Here is a 14,955-nt window from a genome sequence, read left to right on the forward strand (position 1 = left end):
AATGGTCAGCCATACAAAGGAGGTTATGGTAAAATTTTCTAAAATTTTATGAAATAAGTTTTATCTTTTATTATTCTAAAAGAATAATCCCTATCGTTTGTGTATTCTAAAAGTGTCATTTCCATTCTATGCATAGAAAAATGCATAGAAGAAATATATTTATTCTAAAAGTGTTATTTCCATTAGATTTAAATTCTATGCATAGAAAGATGCATATTGATTTTTTTTATAAAAGTGATTTTCATTAGATATAAATTCTATGCATAGAAAGATGCATATTGGTTTTTTTTAATTATAAAAGAGTGATTTTCATTAGATTTAAGTTATATGCATAGAAAGATGCATATTGGTTATTTTTTTTATTACAAAAGTGTTACTTTCATCAAAATGGATTTTTATGCATAAATAGATGCATAAAAGAATATTTTTTATTATAAAAGTGTTACTTTCATCAAAATGGATTTTTATGCATAAATAGATGCATAAAAGAATAGTTTTTATTATAAAAGTGTTACTTTCATCAAAATGGATTTTTATGCATAAATAGATGCATAAAAGAATATATATATTTTTTTATAAAAGTGTTACTTTCATCAAAATAGTTTTTTACGCATTAATAGATGCATAAAAGAATATTTTTTTAAATAAAATTGTTACTTTCGTCAAAATGGATTTTTATGCATAAAAGAAAATTTTTTAATTGTAAAAGTGTTACTTTCACTAATATTGATTTTTATGCATAAAAGAATATTTTTGATTATAAAAGTGTTACTTTCATCAAAATGGATTTTTATGCATAAATAAATGCATAAAAAATATTTTTTATTATAAAAGTATTACTTTCATCAAAATGGATTTTTATGCATACATAGATGCATAAAATAATATTTTTCGATTATAAAAGTGTTACTTTCATCAAAATGGATTTTTATGCATAAAAGATTTTTTTTTTCAATTGTAAAAGTGTTACTTTCACTAATATCAATTTTTATGCATAAAAGAATATTTTTTATTATAAAAGTGTTACTTTCATCAAAATGGATTTTTATGCATAAAAGTATTTTTTTAATTGTAAAAGTGTTACTTTCACTAATATCGATTTTTATGCATAAAATGATGCATAAAAGAATTTTTTTTATTGTAAAAGTGTTACTTTCACTAATATTGATTTTTATGCATAAATAGATGCATAAAAGGATTTTCTTTTATATAAAAGTGTTATTCCCATAGAAGTTGGATTTAATGCATAAATAGATGCATACATAATTTTTATATCAAAATAAGAGTTCTCTTTAATCCTTGTTTAAATCCCATGAATATGGGTAAATGAATTAAGTAAATACTCTGGGAAAGAAAATTTTACTGTTTCATATTCTCTAGGATGATAATGAGAAAATTTAGAAAATCTATCGAAGTCAAAATTTTAGTTGAATGATTAATTTATCCCTCATAGGAAATTGTGATTAGTTTTAAATTCAGTAAAGCAAATACAATGAAATTCAGTAAAGTAGTAATTGAAATATTACCCTTCGATAAAGATAGTTCAAAGAGAATCTTTCTAGTCTAAAAACCTGAATCAGAATATGACCAAGACATAACTCCTTCGTCAGTTTCAAGAATAGACGATGTGTCCAGTTTAGTAATCTACACTCAAATCACCCACCAAATTTGAAACTAAGTTGAGATCTTTGATTTTTGGTCAGAGGATCAAGATTACAGAATTCGAGGAATTCTACTTGGAAATCGAGACCTGTGATCTAGAAGTCTTGGGATACGGAATTAAGATATATCCATTGTATTCATCAAAAAATCAAAACTGAAAACTTGCATAGAAACCCTGTTTTCTTAAAGGACTGTCTTACGCTAGAATGCTGGAGGGAGCATTTGGTACATGTGTTTTTTCTAAGGGAAGTTCGGTTGCAACAGCGGCGGGGAGTGCTCAATTGACGGCTCACACGGCAAAAACCTGCCCAGGTCTTGACCAGCCTGGGTATGGTGTAAAATGGTGTGCTTCCAGTACGATGGGCGAGGGCTGACGAAGCGATCCCTGAGTGAAGTGCCAGGATACCTAAGGAGGATCCTGGAGGGTTCTGACCAGGCGATATAGGGGATTGCGGTGCTTAGGACACCCATGCGTATGCTGTGGAAGATATATATATGTGTATGATGATGAGAAAGTTATTGTAATCTGTTACTGGATCTCGTTATTGACCTGCTAGTCCAGAGTGATACCGTTTTGTGAGAAACAAGGATTGAATGGAAATTTTATGAGAAACAAGGATTGAATGGAAATTTTGAGTTGTGACATCTGTACCCAGTAATTATTTGTTAATGGATTGTTTTATAAATTAAAGTTCAAAGAGGAGTGTGTGAGTATCTGTATTCTAAAGCAAAAGTTAAGAAAGGCTTTCAATTATGGGTGGGTGAGTACTTGTTTGGTTCTACTATTCCAGTGGTTAGGCAGTGGCTAATCCATGGGCCGGATGGGGTTAGTAGGCTGGAATCAGTAGAGTTTTAATAATAAAATTGATTAATAAGATTACGCTTAGAACTCCAGTAGTTAATTAAAAACCTGAAGACTTCTCAAACGAATAGATCAATGGCTGTGCCTGATTCAATTAGGAAAAAAGCGTTGATCCCTTCAAGTTAAGTTTGTAATAGTTTCCCTTCTATCTGGTTTATTCAGATGAAGGTTAGTTCAGTATCTTGACCTCGTTAGAAAAATTTGTTAAGAAAATATAAATGGTGGAATCGTCCCCGTGTTTCGGGCGTGGAAAATTTTCTCAATTTTGGTTTTTGGAATGACCACCAGCTTAGTCTCATGCCTGGACATTCAAGGGCGAGGCCCTGAGTGAGAAACCCTGCCCCACACAAGAGGAAGTTACTTCCTCTACTATCATCCGGGAATCTGCGCAGAGGGGGTAGTGGGATCTCATAGTTGGTATCAGAGCACTGTTGTAAATTCATGTAATAGTAGCGAAAATTGCTTAAAAATTTTAAAGTAAATCTGGAAAATAATGTTTTCGCTTGTTAATATTATGTTGAAGGAACTTCAAAAATTAAAAACTCATAAATTGAATTGGGAATTTATAGATGGATACCCCGAATCTATCTGGCATTCCTGAACTCTCCTAGAGATAGCCTTTACATTTGAGCACTTCATCAATTCTGCTACGACCTGAGTAAGTAGAGTGAGACTCGCACATCATTTTGAGAGTCTTTACTTTCCTGATCCTCTTTAGTGACGTCGGTATATAGGGTTCTGTGGAGGACGATGTATTAATGTCAGTACGAGTCAGCGTCAGAGGCTCAGGCAAAATATTTCCTTAGCAATGATTCTGATAAGGCTAGGACTTGCATGTGCAACTCTTTGATCATTCACCCAAGAACTTCATGCCGAGTTTTTAGGCTTCTTAGCCGCTTTCATCAAAATGGATTTTTATGCATAAAAGACTTTTTTTTAATTGTAAAAGTGTTACTTTCACTAATATCAATTTTTTATGCATAAATAGATATATAAAAGAATATTTTTTATTATAAAAGTGTTACTTTCATCAAAATGGATTTTTATGCATAAATAGATGCATAAAAAAATATTTGTTATTATAAAATTGTTACTTTTATCAAAATGGATTTTTATGCATAAATAGATGCATAAAAGAATATTTTTTTATTATAAAAGTGTTACTTTCATCAAAATGGATTTTTATGCATAAAATGATGCATAAAAGATTTTTTTTTCAATTGTAAAAGTGTTACTTTCACTAATATCAATTTTTATGCATAAAAGAATATTTTGTATTATAAAAGTGTTACTTTCATCAAAATGGATTTTTATGCATAAAATGATGCCTAAAAGAATTTTTTAATTGTAAAAGTGTTACTTTCACTAATATCGATTTTTACGCATAAAATGATGCATAAAAGAATTTTTTTTATTGTAAAAGTGTTACTTTCACTAATATTGATTTTTATGCATAAATAGATGCATAAAAGGATTTTCTTTTATATAAAAGGGTTATTTCCATAGAAGTTGGGATTTAATGCATAAATAGATGCATACAAAATTTTTATATCAAAATAAGAGTTCTCTTTAATCCTTGTTTAAATCCCATGAATATGGATAAATGAATTAAGTAAATACTCTGGGAAAGAAAATTTTACCGTTTCATATTCTCTAGGATGATAATGAGAAAATTCAAAAAATCTATCGAAGTCAGAATTTTAGTTAAATGATTAATTTATCCCTCATAGGAATTCGGATTAGTTTTGAATTCAGTTAAGCAAATACTCAATGAATGAAATTCAGTAAAGTAGTAATTAAAATATTACCCTTTGATAAAGATAGTTCAGAGAGAACCTTTCCAGTCTAAAAATCTGAATCAAACTATGACCAAGACATAACTCCTTCGTCAGCTTCAAGAATAGACGATGTGACCAGTTCAGTAATCTACACTCAAATCACCCACCAAATCTGAAACTAAGTTGAGATCTTTGATTTTTGATCAGAGGATCAAGATTATAGAATTCGAGGAATTCTGCTTGGGAATCCAGACCTGTGATCTAGAAGTCTTGGGATACGGAATTAAGATATATCCATTATATTTATCAAAAAATCAAAACTAAAAACTTGCATAGAAACCCTGTTTTCTTAAAGGATTGTCTTACGCCACAATGCTGGAGGGAGCATTTGGTATATGTGTTTTTCTAAGGGAAGTTCGGTTTGCAACAGCTGGCGGCGGGGAGTGTTCAAAGGACGCCTCACGCGGCAAAAAACCTGCCCGGGTCTTGACCAGCCTGGGTATGGTGTAAAATGGTGTGCTTTCGGTACGATGGGTGAGGGCCGACAAAGCGCTCCCCCTGAGTGATGCCAGGACACCTAAGGAGGATCTTGGAGGGTTCTGACCAGGCGATGCGCATGGGCTCGCGGTGCTTAGGACACCCATGCGTATGTCGTGGAAGATATATATATGTGTATGATGACGAGAAAATTATTATAATCTGTTATTGGATCTCATTGTTGACCTGCTGGTCTCAACGGAGAGTCCAGAGTGATACTGTTTTGTGAGACAAGGATTGAATGGAAATTTTGAGTTGTGACATCTGTACCCAGTAATTGTTTGTCAATGTATTGTTTTATAAATTAAAGTTTAAAGAGGAGTGTGTGAGTATCTGTATTCTAAAGCAAAAGTTAAGAAAGGCTTTCAATTATGGGTGGGTGAGTACTTGTCTGGTTCTACTATTCCAGTGGTTGGAAGGTGGCTAACCCATGGGCCGGATGTAGGCTGGAATCAGTAGAGTTTTAATAATAAAATTGATTAATAGGATTATGCTTAGAACTTGAGTAGTTAATTAAAAACCTGAAGACTTCTCAAATGAATAGATCAATGGCTGTGCCTGATTCAATTTGGAAAAAAGCATTGATCCCTTCAAGTTAAGTTTGTAATAGTTTCCCTTCTATCTGGTTTTTTCAGATGAAGGTTAGTTCAGTATCTTGACCTCATTAGAAAAATTTGTTAAGAAAATATAAATGGTGGAATCGTCCTCGTTTTTCGAGCGTGGGAAATTTTCTCGGTTTTGGTTTTTCGAATGACCACTAGCTTAGTCTCGTGCCCGGACATTCGAGGGCGAGGCCCCGAGTGAGAAACCCTGCGCTGCACAAGAGGAAGTTACTTCCGCTGCTATCATTCGGGAATCCGTGTGCAGAGGGGGCAGTGGGATCTCACACAAAATCTTAGGAGCAGAAAACTGCGATGATCTATACACATCTACCTTGAAGAACCTCCATCTCCAGAAGGTCATTGATGATTAGAAGAAGCAGCAATTGATAAACTCCATCTCGACAATTTCAGAGCTCCAACACCAGCTCCACGTAGCACATGTAGCAACACAGAGGGCCACTAGTGACCTGTCTCTAGACGAAGCCATAGCCAAAGACTCCCAACAACGAGCTATTGCCGTGGAAGAAGCCCTCATCAAGACACATCTCGACTTCCAGCGAAGCCACAGAAGAAAGAGCTGTGTAGCCCCCACCAACCCCTTCTGTCCCCTCCTCCAGTGCCACAAACAAAAAGGTATATGCCTTGATGGACACTACGAGAGCTCCTCGACCTCGCCATCCCTCCCCAAAATTAGTTCTAGTTGCTCGACCTCCACTACAGGACGGTCTGCCTCCTCAGCCTGCTGTAACATAACATCTTCCTCAAAGAACCAATCTCCCGTACCACCTATGCATACATCCTCACCAAAATCCCCCTCCACAGCATCACCCTCCTCCCCCAATTCTTTTTCCAAGGACGCATCTCCTTCACCCACCCCCACATCTTCTTCAACCATCCTACCCACCCCCTCTAGGATAACTTGATGAGTTGGTCACACCTACTCAGCTTTGGGATGCCTTGGGACCCGAACGATGTCATTGATCTCTCGGTCCCGGATGGCTTGGGTCCATACCCATACCGCTCCCAAAGGACAACAGAAGCCCTTTGCTACCTCCACCATAAAGGTTGGGAGATTGTGAATGCTACCTACCGCTCCCTCCACCACTGAGACGATCTCCCACCTTACTCTGCATCTGGCCTACTGATCCTTTACTGAAGATGCCATATCCAGATGAAAGTGATGGAAGCCACAGGCATCATGTAGTTTGATGACTTGCACGTGGCATTCCCAAATGGAGTTTACCCCAGAGGAAGTTTCGGAGGCAAAGGTCTTCTTCAGATCACATGGCCGTGAATACTGTGGGTACGTGCACATCTCGGACTCGACCCTTGCATAGTTGTTTCTCTTCTTCTTTCCCTCTCTTGTGTGCAAGGTTGTATGTTTGGATTAACAACATGTAAAAAGATCAAATAGTGAAAACTTTCCAACCATGACTCTATCCCAAAGGATTTCTCCTAGCACCACCAAAGCCGTGGTTGGAAAGTTTCGACTACCTAGATAATAAAGACATTTTGATTGAAATACATAGAAGGGAGAAGACACATATTAGCTTGTGACTGAGAGTACTATGCTTGTGGAAGAGAGCACTATGCTTGTGGGAGAACAAGGAAGGAGGGAGATGAAGTAGATGAAGGAAGAGTAAGGAAGGTAGCCTACGTCATGCAACCACATAGGTACTACAACGCGTCGTGGCCTGGGCGGGAGAATCCAATTGCGTGGCTACCTTTCATGCTAGTATGCCTTCATTCTCTTGTAGTGGCTCTAAATTCTCATTAGAGGGACCACATCTCTTTCTCCAGAAAATGGTCTGGAGATATTAAAGGGACATGGGGATCTCTTTGAGCAATCATGTTGTGTAATCAAATCTTTCTTGTTTTATGGGTTCACATGTACATAAAACCTCGAGCATGAAAAATACATTACAGACTTCAAGAAGAAAGTTACTCATACACATGCATTGGAAGTGATTCTTCAATGCTCAGACTCAAGATGTTATCTGTTGATACACAAGAAACGCAATTGGAAGAAAACATTTCAAAACAAAGTGCTAGTATACATTAAAAGGTAAAAATTCTATCCTTAAATATCACAGTATAACCTACATCTTTGCTTTAGTGAACTACATGCCTATGTGGACGACGATCGCGGCCAAACTGTAATCAGTCTCACCTCCGCCAGCAGAAACAGGTGCAGGCGCGTCACTGACGACCAAACCAGAATCCGTGCCATCGCCGGCAGCAGAAAGAGGTTCAGGCGTGGGCATGACGATTGCATTGCGACATGACGGGCATGAAGCAGCTGACCGGATGGTCAGCCAAATGTCAATGCAGTAAGTGTGAAATCCATGCGCACAGTCGGGCAGTACTCTTATATGCTGACCTTCTTCGAAAGCTTCCAAGCAGATGGCGCAATCCGTTTCGGCAAACAGCTCTGTACCTTTCTCGCACTCTCGGCTTCTGACCTGGGTTGATGGCAGCGCAGCCTCAATGTCTGCCGGAGTAGGAGCACGGACGTTAGAAGTATACCGCGTCCAGCCGACGTAGCTACCAGGATTCCCCGTCGGAAATATATCCTCGGCCCAGTTGTGGCGACCTCGGTTAGCGCGAGAAATGTACTGTTGTAGATCCTCGTCGGCTTCGTCTTCAGCACCAGCTCCACAACACCAGGCCTTCGGTACGCAGCACATTAACATGTACCACAAAGCCATTACAATGCACAGAATTCCGAACACCTTATCATCATTCTCAAGCGGAAACAGATTCATGGCTGTCGTTTTTGCTAATGATAAAGGTCTCCATTAACCGTTCATATAAATCGAATCATCGCATTAGGGTCGGCCGTCGGAGCCCCCATCGGTCTCTCTGCGTGTTCACATCCTCATTTCCGACTTTCAATTCAATTTTCTTCACAACCCAATTAAGGGTCTAGTCGTCTCTTCATGGAAAATATTTAATCAAAGGTAGGAATTTTGCTTCCTTTGAAAATAAGATCATGAGAACTTGAGTTATAAATTTGGTTGATGTGTAGACTTTTGGAGTAAAATTTGAACAAGATAAAGATCTCTCCATAATTTCCTTCATTGGGAAAAATCTTTTTTTCCCCCTAACATGGCGGTTTGCTTCAGCAAATGGAGGTTGAGATGCACTTTGTTGCGTGTGTGTGTGTGTTAGAGGAGGGGAGGGGGGGTATTTTTTATAAATGCTTGCACACACGTGCTTATACAGTGATCCCCCTCTACATCAAGGGTTGCCTTGAAGTTGGGCTTACCACCTCAAATGATGTGTATCCTTCACAAATACCTTTTTTTTCCCTCCATAATGAAAGGCGGCATTAAAAAGGAGGATCAAGATTTAAACAAAAAAAAAAATCTATCTCATACCCACGTGACCTAACCACTAGAGCCAAATTATACAAGATTACATTTTTGGGAGGAATGGCCTTTGGTGGTGGGGGTCGTATGGGTTACCTTTTCTTTATGTATGTGTTAAATGTACTTGGTACTTTATCCTATTCGGAGAGCCTAGTGATTCTCATACTACTTTAATTCTAGGGAGAGAAAAATATCTAGCCAAAAAGATGGAGAGGATCATATCTAACCAAGCACTAACATGGAAATCCACCGTTAAGATGCCCTAGGTTTAGATCCTTGAGACTTAACATTCCTCATAAGAGAATGCAAGTGATGATGATGGTTGCCACATGTATAAATGAGATGTAATAAGGAATTTGTCCATGTAGTGACTGGGATTTGCACCAATTATCATTGGTGCAAAGTTCTAGCACCCACAAGGCATGCATATCTGATACCATACATCCCCAATCCTTACATTGTCATTGGTGCAACCAGCTAGTGGACTATCAAGTAGCTAGGTCCTTAGGAGGCCCCTCTCCCAAGGTCAGAGTCATGCTCCAAAGAACTATCCCACAAATGAGCCACAAACCCAAGTATATAGCTTGTAATCTAGTTCATACTATAACAAGCTGGTTGACAACATGGTAGCCAAATTATGTCCAAACACACAACTTAACTATTCCCCTTCTAATTTGGAGAGAAAATTTAGGTATTGGTGTTAGCGTGACATTCTCCCACGTGATGTATTACAAGCCTCGCCTAAGTTATCCCCTTCACCTCTAAAGGGTCCTGGCTGAGTTTTGTGAAGAACCTTGCGAACGTTAGGGTCAAGCTCTTCCTCATCTCAGTGAGAGGATCTGGCTGTCGGCCACGGTTGCTTGCCTTATGATTCTATCAAAAATGATACATTATTAAATTTTTATTTTGATTTCGTCAACAAGATCCTAAGACTTAAGAGATTCGAAAAATAATTGCTTAAACAAGGTAAACGATCTTATTGGAGATCTATGATATATGTCCGAGTAACAGATCTTGTTTCTTCAATTCGCTAAATAATAAACAATCACTTATATAACAGGGAATTTTCCACAAAACATTTCTTTATTCATATAAAGGTTGTAATATGTACATAGAGCATCTCGGCTCCAAAAAGTCAAAACCTCCTTGGGAACTGCATAAGATGGCGATACGGCTACAGACATGCCCCGATACAACTATTCCCTTACTGCCAAAGGAGCTACTATCTTACTACTTGGGATAAAACATCTAAGAAGTCTATAGATATGGCAGGAAAGTCTCAAATCTCAAGGCATGGGGTGATACAAAATGACACCGTGAATCACTTTTAACCTCAACAGGACCATGGTCAACGAGATATTCTCCCTTAGCATCATGCGCTGATTGCGGGAGGCATGGACGTATTGTCCTGCATCACCTGTGGTGTTGTCATCTCTCCGCTAGATCTGGGAAATATAAATCTTTGAAATGGCTTGTGAGTCTAGCTCGGCTCGTTCGAGTCGTAGCAGAAGAGAAGATATGCTCGAGGGCGAAGGCAGTCATATCCTGTGTGAGATCGGGAATACCGGATAAGTGTGGAACTTCCATCTATAAAACCAAATTCTTTGATTAAAAATCTTCATTAATGAAGCTTAAGGAAGGAAAATACAATACGTAAATGCTCCTTCTGAGTGTTTATTATTATAAATTTTTGATAAGAATTCATTTTTCCTTATTATCTTTCAACAAAGCTCTGATACTAGTTGTGAGACCCCCGCACCCTCTGCGATGCCCCCTCCAAAGGCACTGGCGATGGAAGCAGCGTCAGTCTCTCGCGCAGGGCAGGGATCCACACTTGTGGCCTCGCCCTCACAGATTTTCGGACAAGAGACTAGCCCGGAAGTTCCTCTGTGTAAGATTCCTCCCCAGCGCCTCAAGATGTCCAATTTCTCCCCCTGTAATCAATCCCCTTTTCAGAATAATAACATATCTTGTTTCTATCTATTTTGGCCTGAAGAGAGAAAATGTCTAGAGGGAGGTGATTCAAAATCGAGATATTTTTGGATATAAAAATCCTCCTAGTGTCTAAAGCGGTTTCCCCTGAAACAGAAATTCAAAAAGAACTTTCCAATGTGCAATTGGAATTAATTGAAAATAGGTAAAAAGGACCTTAGCCTAAGGGTCCAAATTTTCAAAAAAAATTGAATTATGCTCCAATTAAGGTTTCTATGGACCAATAAGATTAATCCAAATGTAGGGAGGAGATAAATTGAAGAATAAAAGCAAAACCCCCAAAAATGAGTAAATGCTCACATAAGATGAAGAGTTGATTGAGTACAAGGTTTATTAGCTAAAAATTAAGAGATATTTAGAGGAAATGATACATTTTTGACACCTCAGTGAGGGGATCTCCCCTCATGAAGGAGGCCCCTATTTCACATGTGTGGAGGAGTTTTAAACTCAAAAATAATGAGATATTTTCATCTCTCCTGTCTCTTGTTTCAACTAGATCCAAAAAGTAAGCTAAACTGACCTAAAAATGGTCAAAAATTGACCAAAATAATCTGGAAAATTCTAGAACCAGTTTGCTTGGTTAGAGTCTCACTTTTTTCTATAAATAGAATCCTTCTCCTTTGTAAAAGCTTAATGGTATTTATGCACTGTTACTCTACTCCTACCTAGAGCCATTTACATTGAATTTTCTTGATAATTTAATTGTTTTTGGCCTAATCCTCTCCAAAGTAATTGGTGGCCACTCTTGCTTTAAACAAGAGTAGAACCCTCGATCCCTCAAGCCAAAGGAAATCTTACAACTCCATGTAAGCTAAATTTTTCTTACTTTTTAAATCTATGGTTTTCTTGATTTTCTTGTTTTATAATTGATTGAAGTAAATTCTAATGCTATGCCTTGATGAAAATGCCATCCCCTTCTCTTCTTTACAATTCAGCCTTTCTTTATCCTAGAATGATTAACAAATAGATTAATTAAACCTTTCTTATTATTTACTCTCTTGATTTCTAAAAATTGAGTAGATTAGAGTCCTATACATCTAGATTGGGTTAATTTAAGTTGAAATTAGAATGAAAAAATAAGAAATGGTGAGCCATACAAAGGAGGTTATGCCAAAATGTTCTAAAATTTTGTGAAAAAAGAAAGTTTATTTTTATGTTATTCCAAAAGAGTAATTCCCACCGTTTGTGCATTCTAAAAGAAATATTCTAATTACTCCATGTATATATTCACCTATGAATATGCATGGATATCACTGATATTAATTATTAAAATTGATTTCTATGCATAGACAGATGCATAATGGAAATTATTTTATTATAAAAGTGTTATTTTTATTAAATATAATTTCTATGCATAGAAAGATGCATAATGAAAATTTTTTTATTACAAAAGTGTTATTTTCGTTAAAACTAATTTTATGCATAGAAAGATGCATAAAGGATTTATTTTTATTTCAAAAGTGTTATTTTCATTAAATTTACTTTTATGCATAAAGGTATTTTTATTTCAAAAGTGTTATTTTCATTAAATTTACTTTTATGCATAAAGGATTTTTTTTTTATTTCAAAAATGTTATTCTCATTAAAATTAATTTTATGCATAAATAGAAAGATGCATAAAGGATTTATTTTAATTTTAAAAGTTTTATTCTCATTAAAATTGATTTTATGCATAGAAAGATGCATAAAGGATTTATTTTTATTTCAAAAGTGTTATTTTTATTAAAATTAATAGAAAGACGCATGAAGGATTTATTTTTATTTAAAAAGTATTATTCTCATTAAAATTAATTTTATGCATAGAAAGACGCATAAAGGATTTATTTTTATTTAACAAATGGTTATTTTAATTAAATTTGATTTTATGCATAGAAAGACGCATAAAGGATTTATTTTTATTTAACAAATGGTTATTTTAATTAAATTTGATTTTATGCATAGAAAGACGCATAAAGGATTTATTTTTATTTCAAAAGTGTTATTTTTATTAAAATTGATTTTATGCATAGAAAGACACATAAAGGATTTATTTTTATTTCAAAAGTGTTATTTTCATTAAATTTGATTTTATGCATAGAAAGACGCATAAAAGATTTATTTTTATTTCAAAAGTGTTATTTTCATTAAATTTGATTTTATGCATAGAAAGATGCATAAAGAATTTATTTTTATTTCAAAAGTGTTATTTGATTTTATGCATAGAAAGATGCATAAAGGAATTATTTTTATTTCAATAGTGTTATTCTCATTAAAGTTGATTTTTATGCATAAATAGATTTTTATAAAAGTGTTATTCCCACTGAAGTTGATTTTTATGCATAAATAGATGCGTAAAGAATCTTTATATCAAAATTAGAATTCTTTTAAATTCTATGTTTAAGTTCTATGAAATAGTTGTGAATAGAGGTAATGACATGTGAGGTGAATAGATGTGATGAGATGTGATGTGAATCAGATGGATGTGAATGAATGGATGGATGGATGTGATGTGATGTGAGGTGAATAGATGTGATGTGAATCAGATAGATGTGAATGAATGGATGGATGGATATGATGTGAATAGAGGTGATGAGACGTGAGGTGAATAGATGTGATGTGAATGAATGATATGGGATGGATGTGGATGTATGTGAAAGAATGGATGTGGATGTGTATGTGAAAGAATGGATGCGGATGTGTATGTGAAAGAATGTGATATGGATGTGTATGTGAAAGAATGTGATGTGATGAAAAGAGATGTGATGTGACATGAATATGTGGATGTGAAGTGATAGATATGAATGTATGAATAGATCTGGGTAGTCGTACAGGTAAACGATTGGATGGATGTGGATGAATGAGATGAGATGTGTATGAATGAGATATGATGTGGATAGATGTGATTAGATGTTATGTGGATAGAATGTATGTGATCGGATGGTGATGAGAATGAATGTGATGGATATGAATGAATGTGATATGAATCGGGATGTAAATAAATGAGATGCGATGTCATGTGAATTGAGATGTGAATGATTGTGATGTGATGAGATGTGGAGATGGGTAGATGCGAGTGGATGAGATCTGATGAGGATAAATGAGGAAAGATGTAATGAGATGAAAATGATGTGATTGGATGAGAATGGGAATACATATGAAATGGATGTGATTTAAATAATGTGGATTGATGTGGAACAATGTGGAAAGACGAGAGTTCGTTATAGAAACTGTATTTATGACCTGTTTTTAAATGACTATTTTATGTCAAGAATGCTAGGGAAGCATTTTGACCATCTTGTGAATGAGGTCGTGGAGACCTAATCTGATAAAGTTGTAACAGCTGATGGAGAGTCAATGGAGGACATCTCGCGTAGCAAGGATGTTGGCCGAGGTCTTGACCAGCCTCGGTTCGATTTAAATGATGAGCTTCCGGTACGGTGGATGAGGGACCAAGGAAGTAGCCTATGACTGAAGCACTAAGTGACCTGCAAAGGATCCTAGAGGGTGCTGACCATACAGTGCTCGGGCTCTGGGTCACCGAAGATACCCACACGTGCATCGTGGAAGATATTGGAACAAGGAGTAAGAGTTGTTTTCTGAATTCGGGCATGGATCTGGTTGATTGACCTTGCTGGTCCTCAACGGATGAGTCCATGGCTCTTTTATATGGATCCGTTGGTTGATCTTGCTGATCTTCAATGGAGATTCCATTTTGATATGTGAATATATTGCCGAGTACTATGAGCTAGGAACCATCGAAAAGGCCCCTGAGTGGACAAGTGGTGAGCGTTCTGGTGGTTGCCAATGATGCCATAGGTACACCGATGAAGGAATGATTGGAAATAAGGATTCAATCAGAGATTTTGAGGATTATAATCAATGACACTATAATTTCATTAAATGATTGTTTTAAAGGTCACAGCTGAATGTGTGAAAAAGGCAATTTCATATTGGGTGTGTAAGTGGTGTGACTAGTTTTGAGGATTCAATCAGAGATTTTGAGGATTATAATCAATGACACTATAATTTCATTACATGATTGTTTTAAAGGTCACAGCTGAATGTGTGAAAAAGACAATTTCATATTGGGTGTGTAAGTGGTGTGACTAGTTTTAAGTTTGCATGAATATCCGGCTAGGGGACTTTGGAACCCTTTTTCCTGGTACCTGGGA

The sequence above is a fragment of the Cibotium barometz genome, chromosome 21 (assembly GCF_041138505.1).
Source record: "Cibotium barometz isolate CiBa-2024 chromosome 21, ASM4113850v1, whole genome shotgun sequence".
Taxonomy (NCBI): domain Eukaryota; kingdom Viridiplantae; phylum Streptophyta; class Polypodiopsida; order Cyatheales; family Cibotiaceae; genus Cibotium; species Cibotium barometz.